The sequence below is a fragment of the Chanodichthys erythropterus genome, chromosome 3 (genome assembly GCF_024489055.1).
Source record: "Chanodichthys erythropterus isolate Z2021 chromosome 3, ASM2448905v1, whole genome shotgun sequence".
NCBI lineage: Eukaryota > Metazoa > Chordata > Actinopteri > Cypriniformes > Xenocyprididae > Chanodichthys > Chanodichthys erythropterus.
In genome coordinates, this window is record NC_090223.1 from 62,048,086 (window position 1) to 62,070,402 (window position 22,317).

The window sequence follows — 22,317 nt, forward strand, 5'->3', positions numbered from 1 at the left end:
GGGAAACACACAATTTATTGAGGAACAGCTTTGTTCATCCACAGCAGGTTAAGTGAAATTTGTGAAAATAACCTAATAATTATAAATCAAACAGCTTATCCATAAGTCTTGTGAAATAAACACAAGACGTTAGTCTGACCACTTTGCAATAACATTCTCCCGCTTATATTTTTAGCGCGCCAGGCTAACGTTACTCCGTCTTGCCTTTAATCATTATTTCAAGTTCAAATATATGCATTATGAACAAAGAACCGTCATTATTTCCAAGCAATGATGTGTTGAGTTAGCTAGCTAACCTACCCATCAGATTGTCTCACTCGGGCTTACTGCATGCATACATCAATATTACATCATTGTTGTCATGATAAATAACACAAAATTACTGTACTTGTATTATTATAAAGGTAAGTTTAGGATTGGGGTAGGTGTAGATGTTAATAAAGCCATAAACCATGTTAATATCATGCTGGAAGCACAATCTGATAGGTAACGTTAGCATTTTTCGGATTTTAACAGATTTTGCTAAAGTTACCTACTATTTCATTGGGAGATAGCAAAATCTGACAGGGTAACACAAATTGTCAGAATACTGGCATTTCTCCTGTTGGGTTTTAGGTTTCGGGAAGTGAAAAAAAATTCCACCACTCCATCCAAACGTTTAGGATACCGGGTATCAAATTAACACAATCCCTACGCTTCGGCATGTTTCCCTCGCTCAAAAGCTTGACAAACCTCCCGTGCCTAGTTACGGTTGCTAAACCACGATTGGCCTGTGGCAGTTTTCGGGAGTGGCTTAGCGAAGGGTCAATTACCTGAGGCGAATTAGGGAACATCTGTTCCTTTCTTAAGCCCCGGGTATACTTCAGACATCTGCGTTCGTGCACCGTCCGCATGACAAAAATTACGTACGGTGCACGGTCACACACCCTGTTCGCGCGCGGCCCAAATTTCAAGACCACGTGGACGGTGCGCGTGCAACAGCGCATGCACCAGCAGGAAAGAAGAGTCCACTAGGTGGCAATACGCACAGTACTGAGCACAATGTGCATTTGTCGAAGAAGAATGTGTATAGGACGATTCAAAAACAAGACGAGTAACCTCAGAGGCATGCCTTCTCCATCGTTTTTGATTCCTGTTCTCTTGGTGTATTTTCTGAACTATGTTGCAATGGTGGCTGCACTATTTTTGTTCTCCGATCCAGCCCAGCGAATGTCCGGTTGTCTGGTAATAGTATAGAAAAAATTGCACTGCGTATGTGTCGAACTCTGTCATCCGCGTGCATCCTTGGTTTAGTATACTTTGAAAGATGCGTGGACGCGACTGCGCGCATGACGCGTCCGGGCGCGGAAAGTGAAGTATAGGTTCTAAATCCCGGGGATTTAGAACCTGCTGCTGCTACTCCACAACACATAAGCTGTGTCTCATTTCATTTCATTTCATTTCAAAGGATGCATCCTCAAGAGGACAAATCCTGTGAAGGATGCGGTACATGGAGTGTCCTTAGCCAGAATTAAACGAGACGTCCTTCGTAGAACACACAGGCAGTAAAGGAAACAGGAAGTATATCGTTGCTATGCCAACGTGTTCACTGCAGCCTCGTTGTGCTCTCAGCCAATGAATGAAAATGATTAACAAATTTGTATGTAATTTGAAAAGAAAATGTATTTACTTGTTTTACTTTAGGTAATGCTTGAGGAGCTGGCTTTATGTACAACATATCTGTTACAGAGACAAAAGAAGAGGATATTAGGAAGAACAAAGTTTAAAACAAAAACAAGCTTGAAACTACTTACATCTAAACACATGTTCGCTTGTATGTAACATTTGCCGACGGCACCATTTATTTTTTATTTTTTCCAAATAAATTATGGTTGTTAATAGCAACGCAAAGAATTGTGGGAAACCTGCAGCAGTGAAGGATACACCTCAAGCATCCTCCGAATTCCTGTGAAAGAAGGACGCATTCAAAGGTCGCGTTCGGAGAGTCCTACTTACTTTTCTGAAACAATACAGCCTCAATGACGTATGCAACCTTCGAATGCGACCTCCAGAGGATGCAACCTTCGAAATGAGACACAGCTATAGTGTCGCCTAAAACGACACACTGTGGGCGTGTGATAAGAAAGCCTTTGCGCTACCTGTCATAATACAGATCCAAAGAACAGAAATACCCAGAATGTTCTCTTGTTGTTTGACAAGTGCATCACTGAGATTTTATATGTGGAAAGATTAGTTTCCAGGTTTTAAGTTTATAACTGAACTTGTGTTATAATTTTGTTTGTAAAAACGTTGATATACTTTACCCAAAAGGGGGAGATGTGATGTATAGTATTTGGGTTAATAACAAGCTTTCTCATTGATTATCATGTATGTGTATGTACATATGAGGAAGTGTTCAGTAAAACACTAAAAGACACATGCAAGTCTAGAGTGATTCATGACACTCAACAAAGGCTAGAGAGTATTTTGGAGGCCTGTAAATAACTATAAGTAGAATACAAGGAGCACCTTTTAACACAATACCCAAGTATTCGAAAGACAAGTAATCACCAAATGACACTTGCTTGCATTGATAGACGTCTTTAAATAGAGCAGCTCTGCAGACACTCATAAAAGTAAAGTTAGGAGGGGCGTTTATAGACAGAGGAGTTTGACAAAAATTACATACTGGTGGTACTTTACCTTTCAATAAAAACAAATGAGTAATTTGGAATGACCAATTCGGCATCTTGTGTAAACAGTCTGATCATGTCTACTTTTAAATAAAATTTACAAAACAACTTTCATTTATGCTTGGATTAACTTCATATAACTTATTATTAATGCAACTGTTCCATTCCATTTGTCATTTTTGATATGTATACACAAGTTTAGCACAGGTTTGAGATCTGATGGAGGAATTTGACAGTCTGTAATTTTCAAAGAGAGAGCTTTCTTTGCTGCAGCATCTGTGTGTTCATTCCCAAATAGTCCCATATGAGCTGGAATCCAGCAGAAAATATCTTTTTTTTTTTTTATAAAGAAAATATTTTTCCTTTAAAAATAAGAGTTTTGCTATTATCTTCACTATTATAGGATGGTCAGTTTTAAAAGATTCAAGAGTTTGGAGGCAAGATTTAAAATCCGTACAAAAAAAAAAAAAAAAAAAATTGTTGTTGTGTTCTCTCTATTTGTTCTAAAGCCAGAAGCAATGCACAAGCTTCAGCAGTAAAAACTGAGCTTTCACTTGGAATACGTCTTAGATACTGTCTTAGATCCATCTGTATACACTGGTCTATGGAGAGGAAGACTACATTTTATTCCTCCAAATTCTTGTTTATATTCATTTGGATGAGTCAAGTTCTTCTTTTGATGGACCAAATTCCAAATGACGTTGAATTTTTTGATGTTCCAAAGAGGAATAGGGCAAGTCTGTTTGTGCAAGTCTATTTAAATAAATGCCTATGTTCTCCACGTGGGATTTTATATGAATACCAAAAGGAATAATATACTTGGGTCTGGCTTCATACAAATCTTGACACTGAAGGTGAAAAACTGAAGAATAAGCTGGATTACATTTGTTAATTAAGTACTGTAACACAGTTTGTATGTACGGGAAGGAGGAGGCGGGAACCTGCGAATGTTTAAACAAAATTTTAATCAAAAATAAACAAAGAACTAAACGAAAGTAATGCTGATAGACCCTCACGGACGTCTGCCGGCCACACAAACATAACCAAACATAAAATAAAGTCCAGGCCTGGTCCTCTATCATCCTTCACTGTCGTCACTCCTCCTTTTATGCTTCCGGAGCTCCTCCGTGAGAGACTCAAGGCCGGTGCGACTCGCAGGTGAAGATCGTTAACACTCGCCTCACCGGCCTCGCTCCGTTCCCTCACGGCTTTCGCCCTTCCTGCTCGTCACAAGAACTGTTAAAGCACTGTTAAAATCTCAGATACTCCAAGACTTTTACTCAAGTTGTATTAGAATTGGTGACTTGTAATGGAATAATTTTTGCGGTAAGGTATCTGTACTTTTACTCAAATATGGTTTTCAGGTATTCTTTACACCTCTGCTCTTTCCACAGTGACTTCTAAAAGAGTTTTCTTTTGAGTGAATTTTCATGTGGACCTTAACCCTTAAACAGGCAAGAGTGGAAAATGATAAGCAAAAAATATTTTCATGTCATTTTTTATATCATCTGAGCTTAAGTAAAACATATCCAAAAGAATTTTTGAAATATTTGATATATTTTGGATTTTATGAGATGTGACTCCCAGGTCACGTTGCCTGATTAGGGTATAAAAAAGGACCAAGTCATTAATCTGTTAACTGTTACTGGCCTACTTGCCACTGTATGCTTAAAACAATTATATCCTATACTTTACCTGATGTAATGTTGACAAATTATATATCATTCAAAAGCTTACGAACTCAAGATTCAGCCTGTGAAAACCATTTTGAAATCAGACCTTGCTTTACCATAAAAATGGTACTTTCATTTCTTTTAGCAAGCTCCTCACCTAGTGGGTGGTGTCAGGTTTTGTATTACATAATTTATTTGAACTACTTTATAAAAAAAAACTTTTCTAATCTTGACAAAACACATATCATCGGAAAGTTTCTTACGGTCCCATCTGCCGACTGTTTTTTGATATTGAGACTGAAATGTATAAATTTGATACAGGAGAATGCATAAAAAAACACCCAGTGGCTATTTTTGGTACTACGCCTAAAAATCTCATGGGAAGTTACATTTTGTGATATTAAATTAAAATTTAGAACACAAATTGGTTAGACATATGACTTTGATTTGATAGTAATTTTAGAGTAAAAATTATTTTGTAAAATATATTTTTTATATAAAATATTTAGAGTACATTTGATTTAGAGTAAATGTAATCATTTTTTGAAGTTACTTTTTATTTTTTTAAAAAACAAGACCAAACTTATGTCTATATTCCAAAACATTCTTAAATTACAACCATTTAAATTTAGTGTAATGTTACGTATATTCTCAAAAAGGGGAGCAACAGTTTTTTTAATATGGTTTCTTTTTTTATTTGCAGCAAAAAATTGTGATTATGACTAATTTTCCATGACTGTTACAAGAAACAATAAATGTCAATTTTTCTTGCCTTTTTAACAAAGCATGAGCAGTTCTTAGTCAAACATTGTCACTAACATTTTCCAATGGTCCAAAAAAAAAAAAGAAGATATTCTCAGAAATAAACACAAACAAATATTTTAAAAATTATTTTGAATTAAAAAAAAAAAAAAAAAATCAGTAAACGGTTACTGAATGTCATCTGCCATTCTGATATTGCTGGTCTTTGAATTCATTTGGTGAGAGTATTATCCTCCTTTTCTTTGACGGCCTTCCATTTTATTTCTCATGGAAGTTTTGAAAACAATTCCGTGGGTTTTTTCCTGTGACAATGCACAGACGAACTCCACATTTCTGGCATGCAATGGTTGACTTTCCATTTGAGCATAACTTGCATCTGCCCCTATCAGAGAACACCGGGAAGTGGTCTACTTTGTCGTACCGGATGTCATCCACAGGTCTTGGTGTTACTGGCCGCTGGATGTATTTGGTGGGAACATCATCCTCTCTTGGCTTTGAGGGCCTTGCCTTCTTTTTTCCAGCATGAATGAGTCCATCTGCAACTTCCAGTCTGAATGTCTTCAGCTTCTTGTGCTTTACCTCACCCAGACTCTTTGCATCTCTGCGATAAAGAAGCCATGCATTGTTTAAGGCTATATCAGCCATCTGCCAAAACAAACTCATGTACCACCGATGGGATTTTGCAGGGGTACGGTACAAGTCCACCATCATGTCAGCCAGGTCTACTCATCCCATGTGGACATTGTATTGTGTGACAATGTTTGGACACGTGACCCCAACACGTTTCTTCTGTTCTTTAGAGAACCACCTCACTTCTTTCACTGGACTCACAGCGGCACAAGAGCTTGCTACTGTGACCGCTTTGTTGTCAAACCATTTTACAATTGCCACTTTTGCCTCATTATCCACTCTGTAATCAAAGCTGCCTCTTCCTTGTCTCTTGAGTTTGTGGTCATCTTCCAGGTGGCATCCCTTCAGCCTGTTCTTATGAATGGTGCCCAAACTGCGCAGGCCAAGTGACTCATTCAGGTGCACAATAAGATTGACAAAAATTGTCAAAGTAGACAACACACTCCATTGGGTTGTTGATGGTCTTGCAGAGTTCAACAACAACACTGGCTCTAAGTCCAAGCTCTTTGGCAGGTCCTTGTTCAGCGCCAAATGTGCTTTTACCGGTGTATACCAGGAAATCATAGACCATGCCAGAAACACCTGCACGTACAAATATCTTGAACCCCCAATGATGAGGTTTGCTAGGCAGATACTGCCGCAGAGAACCAGCCTTGATGCCCTTGTAAGGCACCATCATTTCATCAATTGAGAACTGATTCTCACTTTCAATTTTCAGAAATTTTTTTCTCATATGTTCTAGGACTGGTCTGACTTTGAAAAGCTGATCCTGATCTGGGTCTGATATGGCATTGTCCTGAAAATGTATCATTCTAGAGACATTGGAACCTCTTTACGGACATCACATTGGCAATTTTTTGGTAACGTGTACCCTCAGACCAGTAATCATCCACTGATGGCATCTTCACAATACCCATGACGAGTTTCATTCCAATAAATGACCTTACTTCATCTGGATTGGTGTTAATGCTATTTCCACGTAACTGGCAAGAGTACAGATTAGTTTGCTCAGCAATAAGTTGGAAAAGCTCTTCGTCAAAAAACCTTGTGAAGTAGCTGCAAGGAGATGAAAGCTGATTAGGCATTCTGAATGTATTTTCATTGGCTGCTGACTGGTGCTCAAACCTTTTCTTCCTCCAGCTGCAAAAAAGAAATAAACAAATCTTTTAGATATTACACTAACAATTTGATAAATTAATCAAAAATGTATTTATTTTGTATACTGCCTCAATGTCCCCTCAAATATGAACTATATTTGTTTCACACAGAGGCCTCTCGCCTGCTACAATTCAGCAGAATGCATTCCTGACATGAGTGAAAGAAGTACCTAAAGTTCTTGGTTCTTTTGCTTTGCTGAGCTGTCACATCTTCAACCTCCTAAGCAGAACTGTCACTCTCATTCTCTGTGTCTAACTCTCCTTGCAGGTTGACAAAAACTTCATCATCTTTATCACTTGTCTCAGAATCTGAAGAGTTTTCTGGTATCTGCTCTATAACTTGCATCCTCTTTTCTCTACTCTCATTCCTTCTACCATAAAATTAGCTAGGTGTGAAGAAAATATCCAGTTAAAAATACTAGGATATAGTCACCTAGACACACTAATATCAGTTTAACCTGTAACTTTTATAATTTGTAAAAAAAAATGACCTCAGAATACAAAGATGTTTAAAATTAGGGTTAATCCCTTTTTTATACCCGAAACAGGCAACGTGACTCAGGAGTCACATACATTTCAAAACGTGCTAAATAACAACAAACAACATATGACTCAGTTTTTTTCTTCAGCACCCTAAGACAATGTTCAGAATTAATGTTAGCAGTAATATAATTTTTTTTCCAAAAGAAAAGTAAGTTTAATATATAATTACCTACCTCAAAATCTGAATGTTCTCCACCACTGGCAGCCATGTTGGATTTAGATCAGGCTGACTAATAGATCACTGAAAACTTGAAGCAAATCATGTGACCAGCATACTTGAGACAGACCAGGCATTGATAAATGATAAAAGGATTTAATAAAAAAATTGTTCTTATGCCCCAAAAAAGACAATAAAAACTATGTGACTCGTGGGTCACGTTGCCTGATTTAGGGTTAAGGTTATATTTAAATCTGAAACTCTTTCCACACATGTAAAAGGCCTCTCTCCAGTGTGAATATTCATGTGTCCCCTAAGGCTTTTTCATTTATTTAATGGCTAAATTGTTATATTTGTATATTTGATTGTGTTTATTGATATGCCATACTTCAGTGGTTCTCAACTCCAGTCCTCGGGACCCACTGCTCTGCACATTTTGTATGTCTCTCTTATCTGACACACTCAGTTCAGTTCATGCAGTCTCTCCTAACAAGCTGATGATCTAAATCAGGTGTGTTAAATAAGGGATACATACAAAATGTGCAGAGCAGTGGGTCCCGAGGACTGGAGTTGAGAAAGACTGCCATACTTTATTTTGCTGTAGCCTACAGACAAAGTTAACACACTAAAAAGTCCAGTTATGGATGACAAGAACAAACTAATGTCAAGTATTTCAACTTTGAATCTCTAGTCTTCAGTTTCTGGCCTCCTAGTGATGTGAAATAAGAGCGGGAGTTAACTCAGGGTGATTATTTTGACTTTATTTTGTATTTTATCTGCGCGTCTTGGACGCGGCATCCATCAAAAATAGGCTGGGATGCTTCTGAAATGCACCACGGCACAGCTGGTTTAAACACGAGCATTGACTAGAGTAAAGCCGTATCGGCTTTAGGAGCCGCATGCAGTGTAAACAAGGCTTAAAGCTTTTCTCCAGTGTGAACACTCATGTGTACTATAAGGTTTCCTTTATGACTGAAACTCTTTCCACACTGCTGACAGGTATGAGGCTTTTCTCCAGTGTGAGTTCTCATGTGGTCTATAAGGTTTCCTTTCTTACTGAAACTCTTTCCACACTGTTGGCAGGTATGAGGCTTTTCTCCAGTGTGAGTTCTCATGTGGTCTATAAGGTGTCATTTTTGACTGAAACTCTTTCCACACTGTTGGCAGGTGAATAGGCTCTCTCCAGTGTGAACTCTCATGTGTTCCCTAAGACGTTGTTCGCGTGTGAAGCTATTCCCACACAGAGTGCAGGTGTATGGCTTTTCTCCAGTGTGAGTGCTTATGTGGCCCTTAAGGTTACCTTTAAATCTGAAACTATTTCCAGATTGATCACATGTGAATGGCTTCTCTCCTGCGTGAATATTTATGTGGTAATAAAGGCTCACTTTATGTGTGAAACTCTTTCCACACTGATCACATTTAAAAGGCTTCTCTCCAGTGTGAACTCTCATGTGTTCCCTAAGGCGTTGTTCCCATGTGAAACCATTCCCGCACAGACTGCAGGTGTAAGGCTTTTCTCCAGTGTGAGTGCTTATGTGAGATACAAGGCCTTCTTTTCGAATGAAACTCTTTCCACACTGTTGGCAGGTGTGAGGCTTTTCTCCAGTGTGGATTCTCATGTGGACTTTAAGATGTCCTTTTTGAATGAAACTCTTTCCACACTCTTGACAGGTGAAAGGTTTCTCTCCAGTGTGAATTCTCATGTGGATTTCAAGTTTTCCTTTTCTACTGAAACTTTTTCCACACTGTTGACAGGTATAAGGCTTTTCTCCAGTGTGATTACTCATGTGGACTGTAAGGCCTTCTTTTCGACTGAAACTCTGTCCACACTCTTGACAGGTATAAGGCTTTTCGCCAGTGTGAACTGTCATGTGGGCTTTAAGCTTGTATTTACGTTTGAAACGCTTTCCACACTGTTGGCAAGTGAAGGGACTCTCTCCAGTGTGAACTCTCATGTGGACTGTAAGGCTTCCCTTTTGACTGAAACTCTGTCCACATTTTTTGCAGGTGTGAGGCTTTTCTCCAGTATGAATTCTCATGTGTTCCCTGAGGCTTTGTTCTCGTGTGAAGCCATTCCCACACAGAGTGCAGGGGTAAGGCTTTTCTCCAGTGTGAGTTCTCATGTGGTCTTTAAGGCTTCCTTTTCGACTGAAACTCTTTCCACACTCTTGACAGGTATGAGGCTTTTCTCTTGTGTGATCTCTCATGTGGACTTGAAGGTTTCTATGTCGATCAAAACTCTTTCCACACTGTTGGCAGGTGAAATGACTTTTAGTTCCATTCTTTTGAGCTCCTTTTTGTGAGGAAGACATTTTAGCCTGTGTTGATTTTTCTCCAGTCATTAAATTATAATGTTTTTTCTCTTCTTCTTTTTCATTAAGTTCAAAACTCGCCTCTTTCAGTGCCATTAGGTCTAGAGCAAAAATAGACATAAAACAATTCAGACATTTAATACATCAAAATCAACAACATGTATGATCTATACCCTATCATATCCTATGGATCAGGGATAGGCAGCTTTGGTCCTGGAGGACCACTGTTTTGCAGAGTTAAGTTTCATCCCTAATCAAATACACCTGCCTGTAATTTTCAAGCATTCCTGAAGATTTAAGGCTGACTTATACTTCTGCATCATGTGTATGCCGTAGGCCGTGAGTGCCACATGTAGTTTACAATGTAGCCTGACGTGCACCTCTTTGCAAATGTTACGCATCTATTCTATGCGGACCGCAAGCGCTATGATTGGTTTGCTGGTTCGCGGTTACCTAGGCTGCTTCTCTGCCGCCTCTATTTGTAAGCTTCTCTGACAATGTACATGACAAGCTGCTTCTTCTTTGGCTTTGATACTCAACATGACCGTGGACACTGCCTACCAGTGGTCTGCATGCATTTCAACACAACGCAGAAGTATAAATGAAAACAGACGCATAGACTACGGTGTAGAGGCTCCAGCGTAGAGGCTCCAGCGTAGGTCTGACACAGTAGTATAAATCAGCCTTTACAATAAAATATGTTTTGGTTAAATTTTGCAGGTGTGTTTGATCAGGGATGGAGCTAAACTCTGCAGAATAATGTCCCTCCAGGACCAGAGTTGCCCATCCCATCTATAGACCTTATACTTAATACACCAGTGGTTTTCAAACCTGGTCCACAGGGACCCACCACTGCACATTTTGTATGTATGCTTTATTTTTCACATCTGGTGAAGATCACCAGCCTGTTAGAAGAGAGCTGACATTGATGGAGGAATTTGCAAACTACAATTTCTGTTCATCACTAAGGTGAGAACCGGACACGATATAAACCTAAATATACTTGAATTAATTAAATTAATTGAAAAGTGTTTTACTATTCAATAAGTAATAGAAGATACACTCACCTAAAAGATTATTAGGAACACCATACTAATACTGTGTTTGACCCCCTTTCGCCTTCAGAACTGCCTTAATTCTATGTGTTTCTTTAGTTCTAAATGTTGGCCCATATTGATAGGATAGCATCTTGCAGTTTTATGGAGATTTGTGGGATGCACATCCAGGGCAGGAAGCTCCCGTTCCACCACATCCCAAAGATGCTCTATTGCAGTGGTCTCAAACTCAATTCCTGGAGGGCCACAGCTCTGCACAGTTTAGCTCCAACCAGCTCCAACTCACACCTGCTTGGAAGTTTCTAGTAATCCTGAAGACCTTGATTAGCTGGATCAGGTGTGTTTGATTAGGGTTGGAGGAAAACTTTGCAGAGCTGTGGCCCTCCAGGAATTGAGTTTGAGACCACTGCTCTATTGGGTTGAGATCTGGTGACTGTGGGGGCCATTTTAGTATAGTGAACTCATTGTCATGTTCAAGAAACCAATTTGAAATGATTCGAGCTTTGTGACAAGGTGCATTATCCTGCTGGAAGTAGCCATCAGAGGATGGGTACATGGTGGTCATAAAGGGATGGACATGGTCAGAAACAATGCTCAGGTAGGCCGTGGCATTTAAACGATGCCCAATTGGCACTAAGGGGCCTAAAGTGTGCCAAGAAAACATCCTCCACACCATTACACCACCACCACCAGCCTGCACAGTGGTAACAAGGCATGATGGATCCATGTTCTCATTCTGTTTACGCCAAATTCTGACTACCATCAGATGACTACCATCTGAATGTCTCAACAGAAATCGAGACTCATCAGACCAGGCAACATTTTTCCAGTCTTCAACTGTCCAATTTTGGTGAGCCCGTGCAAATTGTAGCCTCTTTTTCCTGTTTGTAGTGGAGATGAGTGGTACCCGGTGGGGTCTTCTGCTGTTGTAGCCCATCCGCCTCAAGGTTGTGCGTGTTGTGGCTTCACAAATGCTTTGCTGCATATCTCGGTTGTAACGAGTGGTTATTTCAGTCAAAGTTGCTCTTCTATCAGCTTGAATCAGTCGGCCCATTCTCCTCTGACCTCTAGCATCAACCAGGCATTTTCGCCCACAGGACTGCCGCATACTGGATGTTTTTCCCTTTTCACACCATTCTTTGTAAACCCTAGAAATGGTTGTGCGTGAAAATCCCAGTAACTGAACAGATTGTGAAATACTCAGACCGGCCCGTCTGGCACCAACAACCATGCCACGCTCAAAATTGCTTAAGTCACCTTTCTTTCCCATTCTGACATTCAGTTTGGAGTTCAGGAGATTGTCTTGACCAGGACCACACCCCTAAATGCATTGAAGCAACTGCCATGTGATTGGTTGATTAGATAATTGCATTAATGAGAAATTGAACAGGTGTTCCTAATAATCCTTTAGGTGAGTGTATTTGTTGTAATGATGTCAGACAATGCACACACAATAGTAGTAGCCATTCTGTACTCCAGCACGGTTGGCGATCTTACTACAACCATACCGCGCTCAAGCCTAATCCAACAGTGACTTTTCAAGCGGGCCAGGACATGGTACAGAGAGATCACACTAGTGACATTAGATGGAAAGAATGAATGCTTATGAGATGTGTTTTCCTCAGCATAAAACTTACATTTTATGGTTATACTCTTACCTGTTAATGTTATAAAATAATGCAAATGTGCATTTTCTGACAACAGGCTCCATTAAACTTCACTGACTTCAGTGAACAAATACCAGTATGAACACATATATCAAACAGACGGAGCACATTTGAATTGAAATGAAACACTAGACAACCTGTTTCTGGAGATCTACCAGAGATTGTATATAATGGGGAGATGAGAGGGTCTGTGTCTCTTACCATTGGAAAAAGCGTAACGGCTCACTTAATCACGTGTGGCACCTCTCAGCCTATCATGTAATGGCAGTGACGTCAGTCGCAACATTCCCTAGTTTGGTTTCTCTTAAAAAAATACATTTTAATCAAGCTAAAATCTACATATAATTCCCAACAAAGGAATTGTTTAGTGTAAAACATGCTGAAGAATAGCAAACAGGCTGTGGATTAATTAAATGATTAGCTATTTCCCCACAAAAGCTGTTTAATCAGCATAATGAAGCCTCTCATCCACTGACATCCATTCAAAAAACAGCCTCTGGTCTCCTTCCCTGTGTACTGTCAGGGGTACCATTAGCATTAGCGGTTACAATTTTTTGGCTAAAGGTTGCAGGCTTGCCTTCCAGTGGCTTTGGATCTACATTTCCTGCAGAGTTCAACCCTGATCAAACACACCTGAAGCAGTGAACTAAGATCTTCAGGGGCAGGTGTGTTCGATCAGGGTTGGATCTGAACTCTGCATCTATGGAGACTGATGGATATTTCAAATAAATCTACAAAGTGTCCTGTTGAGGTACTCCAGGGCTGCGCTCAAGTTCAGATTTTTATGCCCTTCCCTCACTAACTTCCCTCCATCTTAAGGACTCAAATGTACATCATTGTTTACACTGAACCAACACTGGCAGAATCTGTCTAGCTACTTTAAATGTACCTCTCTGAGCTCTTTGCTCGGATTGCTTGGAATCTGCTATGGAGCTGATTTATAGATGCACTTATGTTCCAGAAAATACTGTGACTATAAAACGATTATTTTAAAGGCTTGACTATGTGCCACACTTACTGCTGCCAGCTGGTGGCACGGTAACCATGAACAACAATTGATCAGCTCCCATGACCAAACATACAACCACAACATTAAATGTGATGTATACAAATCCCTTTCCAGCTACATTCATATGTGGTTTGAAATCATATTTAAAAAAATTAATATGATTGCTCTGATCAGATTTTGCGTGGTTTTTGACTTTCTCACGCCACGTCAAACAAACGTCACTAAAGTCACTGCAGAAACAAGGTTGTGTTGTTGCAAAGCGCCGGACGAGCAGAAAATGGAGACATATTTTGAAACCAGCGGAGACGACAGCATGGAATAAAGCCAGAACAAAAAATTGTATACGATTCCACCAAATTAGCTTATCTTTGAAAAAATGGCAAAGCTCTTAACATCAGTCAATCAAGCATTCTATAATATCATGATAATCAAGCATTATTTAATAACAGAACTTTATTAACGAGAACTAAAACTTGGTAACCATGAATGAACGCATATTTGTCATTTTAACTAAGCAGAAGTGGTGGTGGTGCTTAAGATATTGTTTGTCATTCAATGTTTCTGTAAAAAATAGATAATGGTAATTATTATTAAAAGAAGATAATACTACTAATTCTACCACTAATGACAACACGCTAAAGATTGATGAGCTGCTTGGTTCATGAATATTAATCACGTTGTAAGAGTTGCGATCAACGTTCTCTGTCTATTAAATTAGAATTAAACAAAACTAGAATTGATAAGTGTCTGTGAATCATCAAAAAAATCCCAGGGGTTTAGTTTTAGCCTACAAGAACAAATAGCAAAATAAACAACAGAACATGAGGGTTCATCATCATCACGCTCCTGCAGCGCTTCTGTGAACGAAAAAAAAAGAGAGATTACATTAGGCTATAAAAAAATAGTTAAGTAGCTTATGTCTAGGCGCAAAATGTATTTATAATTAACATATTAACAAAATGAAAGGGGAAAAATGTGACAATAGACTAGGCCATATGAGTTTCGGTTAATTTCTGAGAAGTTCACAGAAAGGAAACCGCGACGGCAGAAAATTCTTTGTTTACTGTACGAGAGATAGGCTACATTTGGAATGATAACCCTTTTAGAGGTAATATTGTCATCTGGAAAAGATATGTGGATGATTTTTTTTTTTTTTTTTTACATTTTCAACCAAATATATATGTAGCCAAGTGGGATGACTATAACAAAATATGATGTGAGGCATAAATTGGTTGCGGGTCCTTTAAGAGGTTATGTTGCGACGCTGCTTTGCGGCATTACTTTGTGTAATGGGCATGCGCTGATTTCATGGAAGAGAGGGAGCAGCAATACTCTGCTAGAGAGCTAAGTGGTTTGGGCATATAGACCTGTTTAAAGAGTTTGTGAGATCGTCTTTTAAGGATGTCTGTGATTGTATGTGTGAGACGAATCGGGTTTGATCACGCTTGGGACACGTGCACAGACGGGGTATGTGAAATGGATAGTAATTTGATTTTGTTTTATGCAAGGCCCAGTGCGTTTCCCAATTAAAATTTGGGGATGTTTAAGATTGAATGTGCATGTTAAAAAGGAAACAGTAGTTCTCAAGTGTTTCTTAAAACATATAATTTTTGGTTGGAACTGTTGAACATTTTGAATACTGTATTGATTTATTTTTATTTAATGTGTATGTAAATAACTGTGAAATTTAGTGCTACACTAATGTACTGTTTTGTTTTCATTTGGCTATTAGCCTCTACCGTATTTCAGTACCATATTTGATTATTGTAATCCATTTGTTTTGATACCAAATAAGCTCAACAAAGGAATCTGACTGACTTTATTTTATGTTAGTTTTCCTCTCAATCTTTGCTCCCTCCGATCGCTGTCCATCCCAGAGACAGCAGTCAGAAATAAACCCCAAAAAGTATTATTTTTTTGTATCCTGTGCTGATTCATTCCACCACTGGTTACATATAAAAAGTTATAGTAGTCTGTGTACAATAAAAGTGTTTAAATAATATAGTTTAGCCTCCAAATCGTGAATATGGAAACATTTGGATTTGTGCCAAATTATAGGTTATAACGTCGGTTCCCTTTCGATACTTCACTCGTACTGCGTATGGGGAAAGGTCTCCTTTTTCCCCGTTACTGAAGCCTTTTTCAATAACGCAGTGTAACTGCATCGTCATTGGTTCACTCATAGACAAATTGTTGAACCAATGACGGCGCGGCATAGCTGCGCGGCCTATGGCGACAAAGCCCGCGAATATTCGGTTATGGGCGGGGTAGCTATATAAGCAGGTGCTTCGCCATAGGATTTCAGTTCTCTCTCCTTCAGCGACGACTTCATATTGCTCTTTGCTGATCTCCGGCAGAAGCCTTCGCCGCCTGGAAGAAGCTCGCCTGGGAGTTCTCGCCGCCGTCGAAGAGGCTCCCGCAGCGGACTGAGCTGAGACCGCCGAACGAAGACAGCGCCGGCGCCCTCGCAGACTGCTGCTTCGAGCGCCGCTCTCGAGCCGCCTGTCTCCTGCCGCTATCTGGCGCCGTTTAAAGAGCTTTTCCTGCGGCTTAACGCCGCTTTCTAAAAGAGCTTTCCCAGCGGCTCTCGCTGCTTTAAAAGAGCTACAATCGGCGTTTTCACGGCGGCGGCGTTGCCTCAATGCCGCGCCACAGCTGTGGCACATGCAGAGCCTCGCTCCGCGGATTTTCGCTCTCTAGCAGCTGTTCACCGCGCCGCCCTCATGCCGCCTTCAGTATCTGAGAGCATTCAGCTCATTCCCTGCCGTCTTCCGTCAGGTGAGTACAGAGCTTATTTTTCTACTTTCTCGCTGGCGTTTGCTTCAAATGCCGTCTCCGAACGCGTCATTTGCCGGGTCCTCCCCCGTAAACCGCGTTCGTTGAGAATGCGAGCTCTCGCTCTCTCAGCTGAATTTGACATGATGCTCTCCCCTGACTTAGGCGAGACTCATGATACATTTTCTATCTGAGTGAGTTTATTTCTCTTTATCTCTATGTGTGTCGCTCGCCGGTCCCTCCCCCGCGAGCCGCGTTAATTAAGAAATATGACATGTCTTTCTTCTCTAGCTTGGGTGAGAAACATGTTATATGCTTAATTTAATGGAGCATCTTTCTGCTGTTTGAGTCTTCTCTATGTGTTGTTCGCCGGTTCTGCCCGCGAGCCGCGTTTTTTGAGAAATATAACATGTCGCTCTCCCCCCTCTTGGGTGACACCCATGTTATAAACTTTCAGTTTATATAGGAGATTTTTGCAGAAGTTAACTGAATCTCTCAGCTGAATTTGACATGATGCTCTTGACTTAGGCGAGACTCATGATACATTTTCTATTTGTGCGAGTGTATTTTTCCTTATCTCAATGCGCGTCGCTCGTCGGTTACGCCCCACAAGCCGCGTCGATTGAGAAATATAACATGACGTTCTCCCCCGACTCGGGCAAGAAACATGTTTTTATACTCTATTAATGGAGCTGATTCTGCTGTTTGCGCTGAGTTTCTCTATGCGTTGCTTGCCGGTTCCACCCCACAAGCCGCGTCGATTGAGAAATATAACGTGACGTTCTCCCCCGACTCGGGCGAGAAACATGTTTTTATACTGTATTAATGGAGCTGATTCTGCTGTTTGTGCTGAGTTTCTCTATGCGTTGCTTGCCGGTTCCGCCCCGCAAGCCACATTCATTGAGAAATATAACATGTCACTTCCCCCTGTCTCGGGTGAGACATATGTTATATATATATATATATATGTATATATTTCAGTTGATACAGCGTATTTCTGCCGAGTTTGCTGAATTTCTCAGCGCGTTGCTTGCCGGTTCTGCCCTGAAAACTGCGTCCTTTGAGAAATATAACGACACTCTCACCTGTCTTAGGTGAGACCTATGTTATTTATATTCAGCATATCAGTTGATGTAGCATATTTATTCCAGTCTCTCTGCGTGTCGTTTGCCGGCCCTGCCCCTGCAAGCCACGTTCATGAGGATGTATGCGCTCACTGAAAGCGAGCTCAATGCTCACTTGTGCTCGGTGGAACTAACATGCTCATTATGCTGGACCTCTGTTCATGTGACTTGCTGGCTCTGCCCTGCAAGCCATGTTCATTGAGGTAGAGCGGTCTCACTTCTGACACCGCTCGGTGGAATATATCTTGATGCTCTCCCCTGACTCAGGTGGGACACATGTATATTTTTCCAAGAAGCATATATCTGTTTACTGAGTTTCTCAGCGTGTCGTTTGCCGGTTTCACCCCGCAAGCCACGTTCATGAGGATGCGTGAGCATTTCTAAAAACTAGCCGGTGTGCAGGCCCCCCCCCCGGAGTATCACGTGGGTTCTGGGGATAATATCTCAAGGCTACTCGCTCCAGTTTGCTCGCAGACCCCCGCGTTTTTGCGGGGTGCGATGTCTCTGTTCGAGAAGGGGCCTATAGAAATGGTCTCCCCTCAGGGAGCGATTTACAGCCATTACTTCCTCATTCCCTAGAGTGATGGCAGTCTCAGACCCATATTAGACCTCAGACTCCTGAACCTTTCCCTCATGAGATGGAAGTTCAAGATGTTAACGCTGAAGCAGATCCTCGCGCAGGTTTGCCCCGGGGACTGGTTCTGCTTGCTGGACCTGAAAAATGCATACTTTCACATCCAGATAGCCCCCCATCTCAGGCGATTCTTAAGATTCGCATTCGAAGGTGTGGCTTGCCAATATATGGTCCTTCCATTCGGGCTGTCCCTAGCTCCTCGCACTTTTACCAAGTGCATGAACGTGGCGCTTTCCCCACTGAGACAGTTGGGAATCCGGGTTCTCAATTTTCTCGACGACTGGCTCATCCTAGCCCAGTCACGAGCCGAGCTGGAGCATCACAGATCCATGCTACTCAGACACATGGAGTGCCTGGGTCTCAGGGTCAACTTTGCCAAGAGCTCACTGCTCCCCAGCTAACGTATAATGTTCCTGGGTGCAGTCTTTGACTCAGCCCGTATGACGGCTGTAGTATCGCCAGAGCGCGCTCTGGCCATTCAGCAGCTCGCGGCATCGGTCAGGAACAGAGCCTATCTCCCTCTGAAGTACTTCCAGAGGACTCTAGGGCTGATGGCTTCCGCCTTCCCGGTTCTGCAGCTCGGCCTTCTTCGGATGCGGCCTCTGCAATACTGGTTGAAGTTCCGGGTCCCTCCTCACGCCTGGTGGCACGGCCGCCTGCGTCTTGGGGTCAATCAGGCCTGTTTGACAGCTCTGAAACCCTGGATGAACCCTGTATGAACCCTGTATAGTTCAGTCAAGGTGTACCCCTATAGGCGGTGTTCAGAAGAACGGTGCTCTCAACAGATGCACCCAACACAGGTTGGGGTGCTCTTTGCAAAGGCAGACCGGCCTTCGGCTCGTGGTCTCACGAAGAAGCCATCTGCACATCAACTGCCTCGAGATGTTGGCAGTGATTCGAGCCCTTCACGCGTTTTAGACACACCTGACGGGACGCAACGTCTTAAGTCCACTCGGACAGCATGACAATGGTGTCATACATAAATCACCAGGGTGGTCTTTCGTCCAGCCGCTTATGCGCTCTGGCGAAGCGTCTTCTGGAATGGGCATTACCGAGGTTTCAGTCGCTCAGAGTGACTCACACAACCGGGAGAACAAACTTGGGAGCAGATATGCTATCCCGGAGCAATGTCCCCTCAGACGAGTGGATGCTCCACCCCCAGACGGTTCTCACAATCTGGGAGTTCTTTAGGAAGGCAGAGGTAGACCTCTTCGCTTCAGAAGACAACGCTCACTGCCCAATTTATTTCTCGGAGGACATTGCACTGGCTCACGTTTGGCCCAGCACCCTCCTTTACGCTTTTCCCCCGATTGCTCTGATCTCGCAGATCATCAGATGAATCAGGGAAGACAAGCACAGAGTCCTCCTGGTGGCCCTGCTCTAGAGAAGCCAAGTTTGGTCCTCAGAGCTGTTCAGGCTTTCCACAAAAGCTCCGTGGCCGATCCCCCTGAGACGGGACCTCCTCTCTCAGGCGAACATGACGATTTGGCATCCCCAGCCAGAACTGCACCTCTGGTCCCTCGATGGGAGCCTGCTAACCTCCCTGGGGACGTGCTGAATACCATCTCTCAGGCGAGAGCTCCGTCCACGAGACGCTTCTATGCCCAGAAATGGTCAGTCTTTGATGGCTGGTGTTCTGTACACAATATAAACCCAGTGGAGTGTGATGTATCTCTGATACTGTCTTTTCTCCAGGAGCGTTTAGAACTGGGTCGCACCCCTTCAACACTCAAAAGTTTACGTAGCAGCCATTGCAGCGTTTCACGCTCCTATCGCTGGCCAGTCAGTGGGACGAAACCTTGTGGTGCGTTTCTTGAGAGGTTCTAGGCGATTGAATCCACCTCATCCTCTCACCGTTCCCACCTGGGATCTCTCTTTGGTCCTCAGAGCTCTCAAAGGGCCTCCCTTTGAGCCACTGTGTTCAGCTGACCTCAGGCTCCTGACGCTCAAAACCGCTCTGCTACTTGCACTAGCATCGGTTAAGTGTGTTGGCGACTGGCAGGTCCTCTCCGTGAGCGCTGCATGCCTTGAGTTCGGGCCCAACGACTCCAAGGTCGTTTTGAAACCTAGGCTACATCCCTAAGGTGCTCTTGTCTCCATTCAGAGCACAGGTCATTTCCCTCTCAGTGCTTCCTCCCTCGTCGGACGAGCGAGAGCTGGAATTGCTCTGCCCCGTCAGGGCATTAAGGACCTACGTTGAGCGATCACAGCCTTTCCGGCAATCCGATCAGCTCTTTATCTACTTTGGTGGCCGCACCAAAGGGTCTTCGGTCTCAAAGCAACGTCTTGCGTGTCAGATAGTCGACGCTATTACTCTTTGTTACTCCTCTATGGGCCTCCACGGCCCCATAGGAGTTAGAGCCCACTCCACTAGAGGAATGGCTTCCTCTTGGGCCTGGTCTAGTGGAGTTTTGATTAAAGACATCTGTGAGGCAGCCGGCTGGTCCTCGCCGTCCACTTTTGTCAGATTTTATCATTTGGATGTCCCGACCTTACAAGCTCGGTCATCTCGGTATGATCCAGCGGCCTCTATTGAGCTCCGCTTCATGCCACTCTGGGAGTTAACTCCCCTTTTGGTAGTGTAACAAGGGTTCGACGGCTCCAGCCTTCTCACTTGTCCTCTGGTTCCCTCGCGGTGTCCAAGACAAGTCCAGTCGTTCCCTGCCGTGGGACGGCGCGGTTGAATTCGTTCCCCATACGCAGTACGAGTGAAGTATCGAAAGGGAACGTACTCGGTTACTAACATAACCTTGGTTCCCTGAGATACGGAACGAGTACTGCGTTACATGCTGTGCCACGAGGCTGCGGCTTCAGTGTCGTCGCTTCAGACGAATGACCTGAAATCCTATGGCGAAGCGCCTGCTTATATAGCTACCCCGCCCATTTCGGCGGGAATATTTGCGGGCTTTGCCGCACCGTCATTGGTTCAACCACTTGTTAATGGAAACACTGAATTTTAAAGTGATGTAGTTACACATTACTACATTTACTCACTATAGTAATGAGTTAATAATGCTTACTTACAAGTAACCAAACCCTAACTCTAGCTCTATAGTAAGTCCACTTGAAGGAGTGAATGAACCGACTGAGTGCATTCGGACACTTTTCTGTAAAATTATACTTCTGTATATTCTCTATTTCTGTAGAGCTGGACATTTTAATAATGATCAAATTCAGCTGTGAGAATAAAACCAACCTGTTTGTTCCTCAGTATCTTCATGTTTCACACTGAATGTTTCTTCAATCTTCATGTCTTCAGTCTCCTCTTTAATAAACTCCATCTTTATGTCTTCAGTCTCTTCCTCTTTAATAAACTCAATCTTCATGTCTTCAGTCTCCTCTTTTGTAAACGCCATCTTTAAGAAGAGAGTAATTTAACATAGTTAATGGTCTACTGACCCGGTTAGACAAAAAAAATTTTTTTATAAAAAACTAACTCTGCAAATGAATAAACTTCATATTTAGGCATTTATTATAACTGATGAAAACATGATTAGTTTGTTAGTGTTTGTTGTTCTCGTTCATGTTCACAGTTTGAGCAGCACGTGTCCTGATTCACTGAATCATTTCTCAAAGTGTTTGATTCAATTGACTCGGAGTTGAAAAGTTCAGTGTCTCCATCATTACTCGCCAGAGATAAAGAATCACAATGTTACATTAGATAGTAAATAAACTCATTTCACATCGCTTGTTTAAAACAAAACACACAACTATAATTCGTTTCTGTCGATTAAAACAGCTTAAATTCTTAAAACAAACCTTTCTTCAGCAGAATCACAGCAAATGCAAGATCGCGGCTCGGTCTTATGACGTCATGTCGTCACTCCAAAATAAAAGTCCTGTTCAGACGCTGCATTGTCTACAATCACAGAATTGCATTAAAGGTCAAAGTATATATATATATATATATATATATATATATATATATATATATATATATATATATATATATATATGTAACGGAGTTTAAAAATAATGTTAGTTAAATTCAGCATAAATTGGGAAACTGCTCTCTGCTGTGGGGTGTGTCTGTTGAGGATCATGAGCTGGACCCACTGGGAGACTCCGTTGCAGAGCATGACAGAGCGCTCGAGCGCCGGATTATCCCTCAGGACCCTCACTGAGCCATGAACCACGTAACTGCGGT

General features: G+C 42.0%; 1 pseudogene; it reads right to left on the reverse strand.

Annotated features, from left to right (window-relative positions):
- LOC137007702 (uncharacterized) overlaps positions 1–22,317 on the reverse strand; it is a 1,237,067-nt pseudogene that overhangs the window by 706,370 nt on the left and 508,380 nt on the right.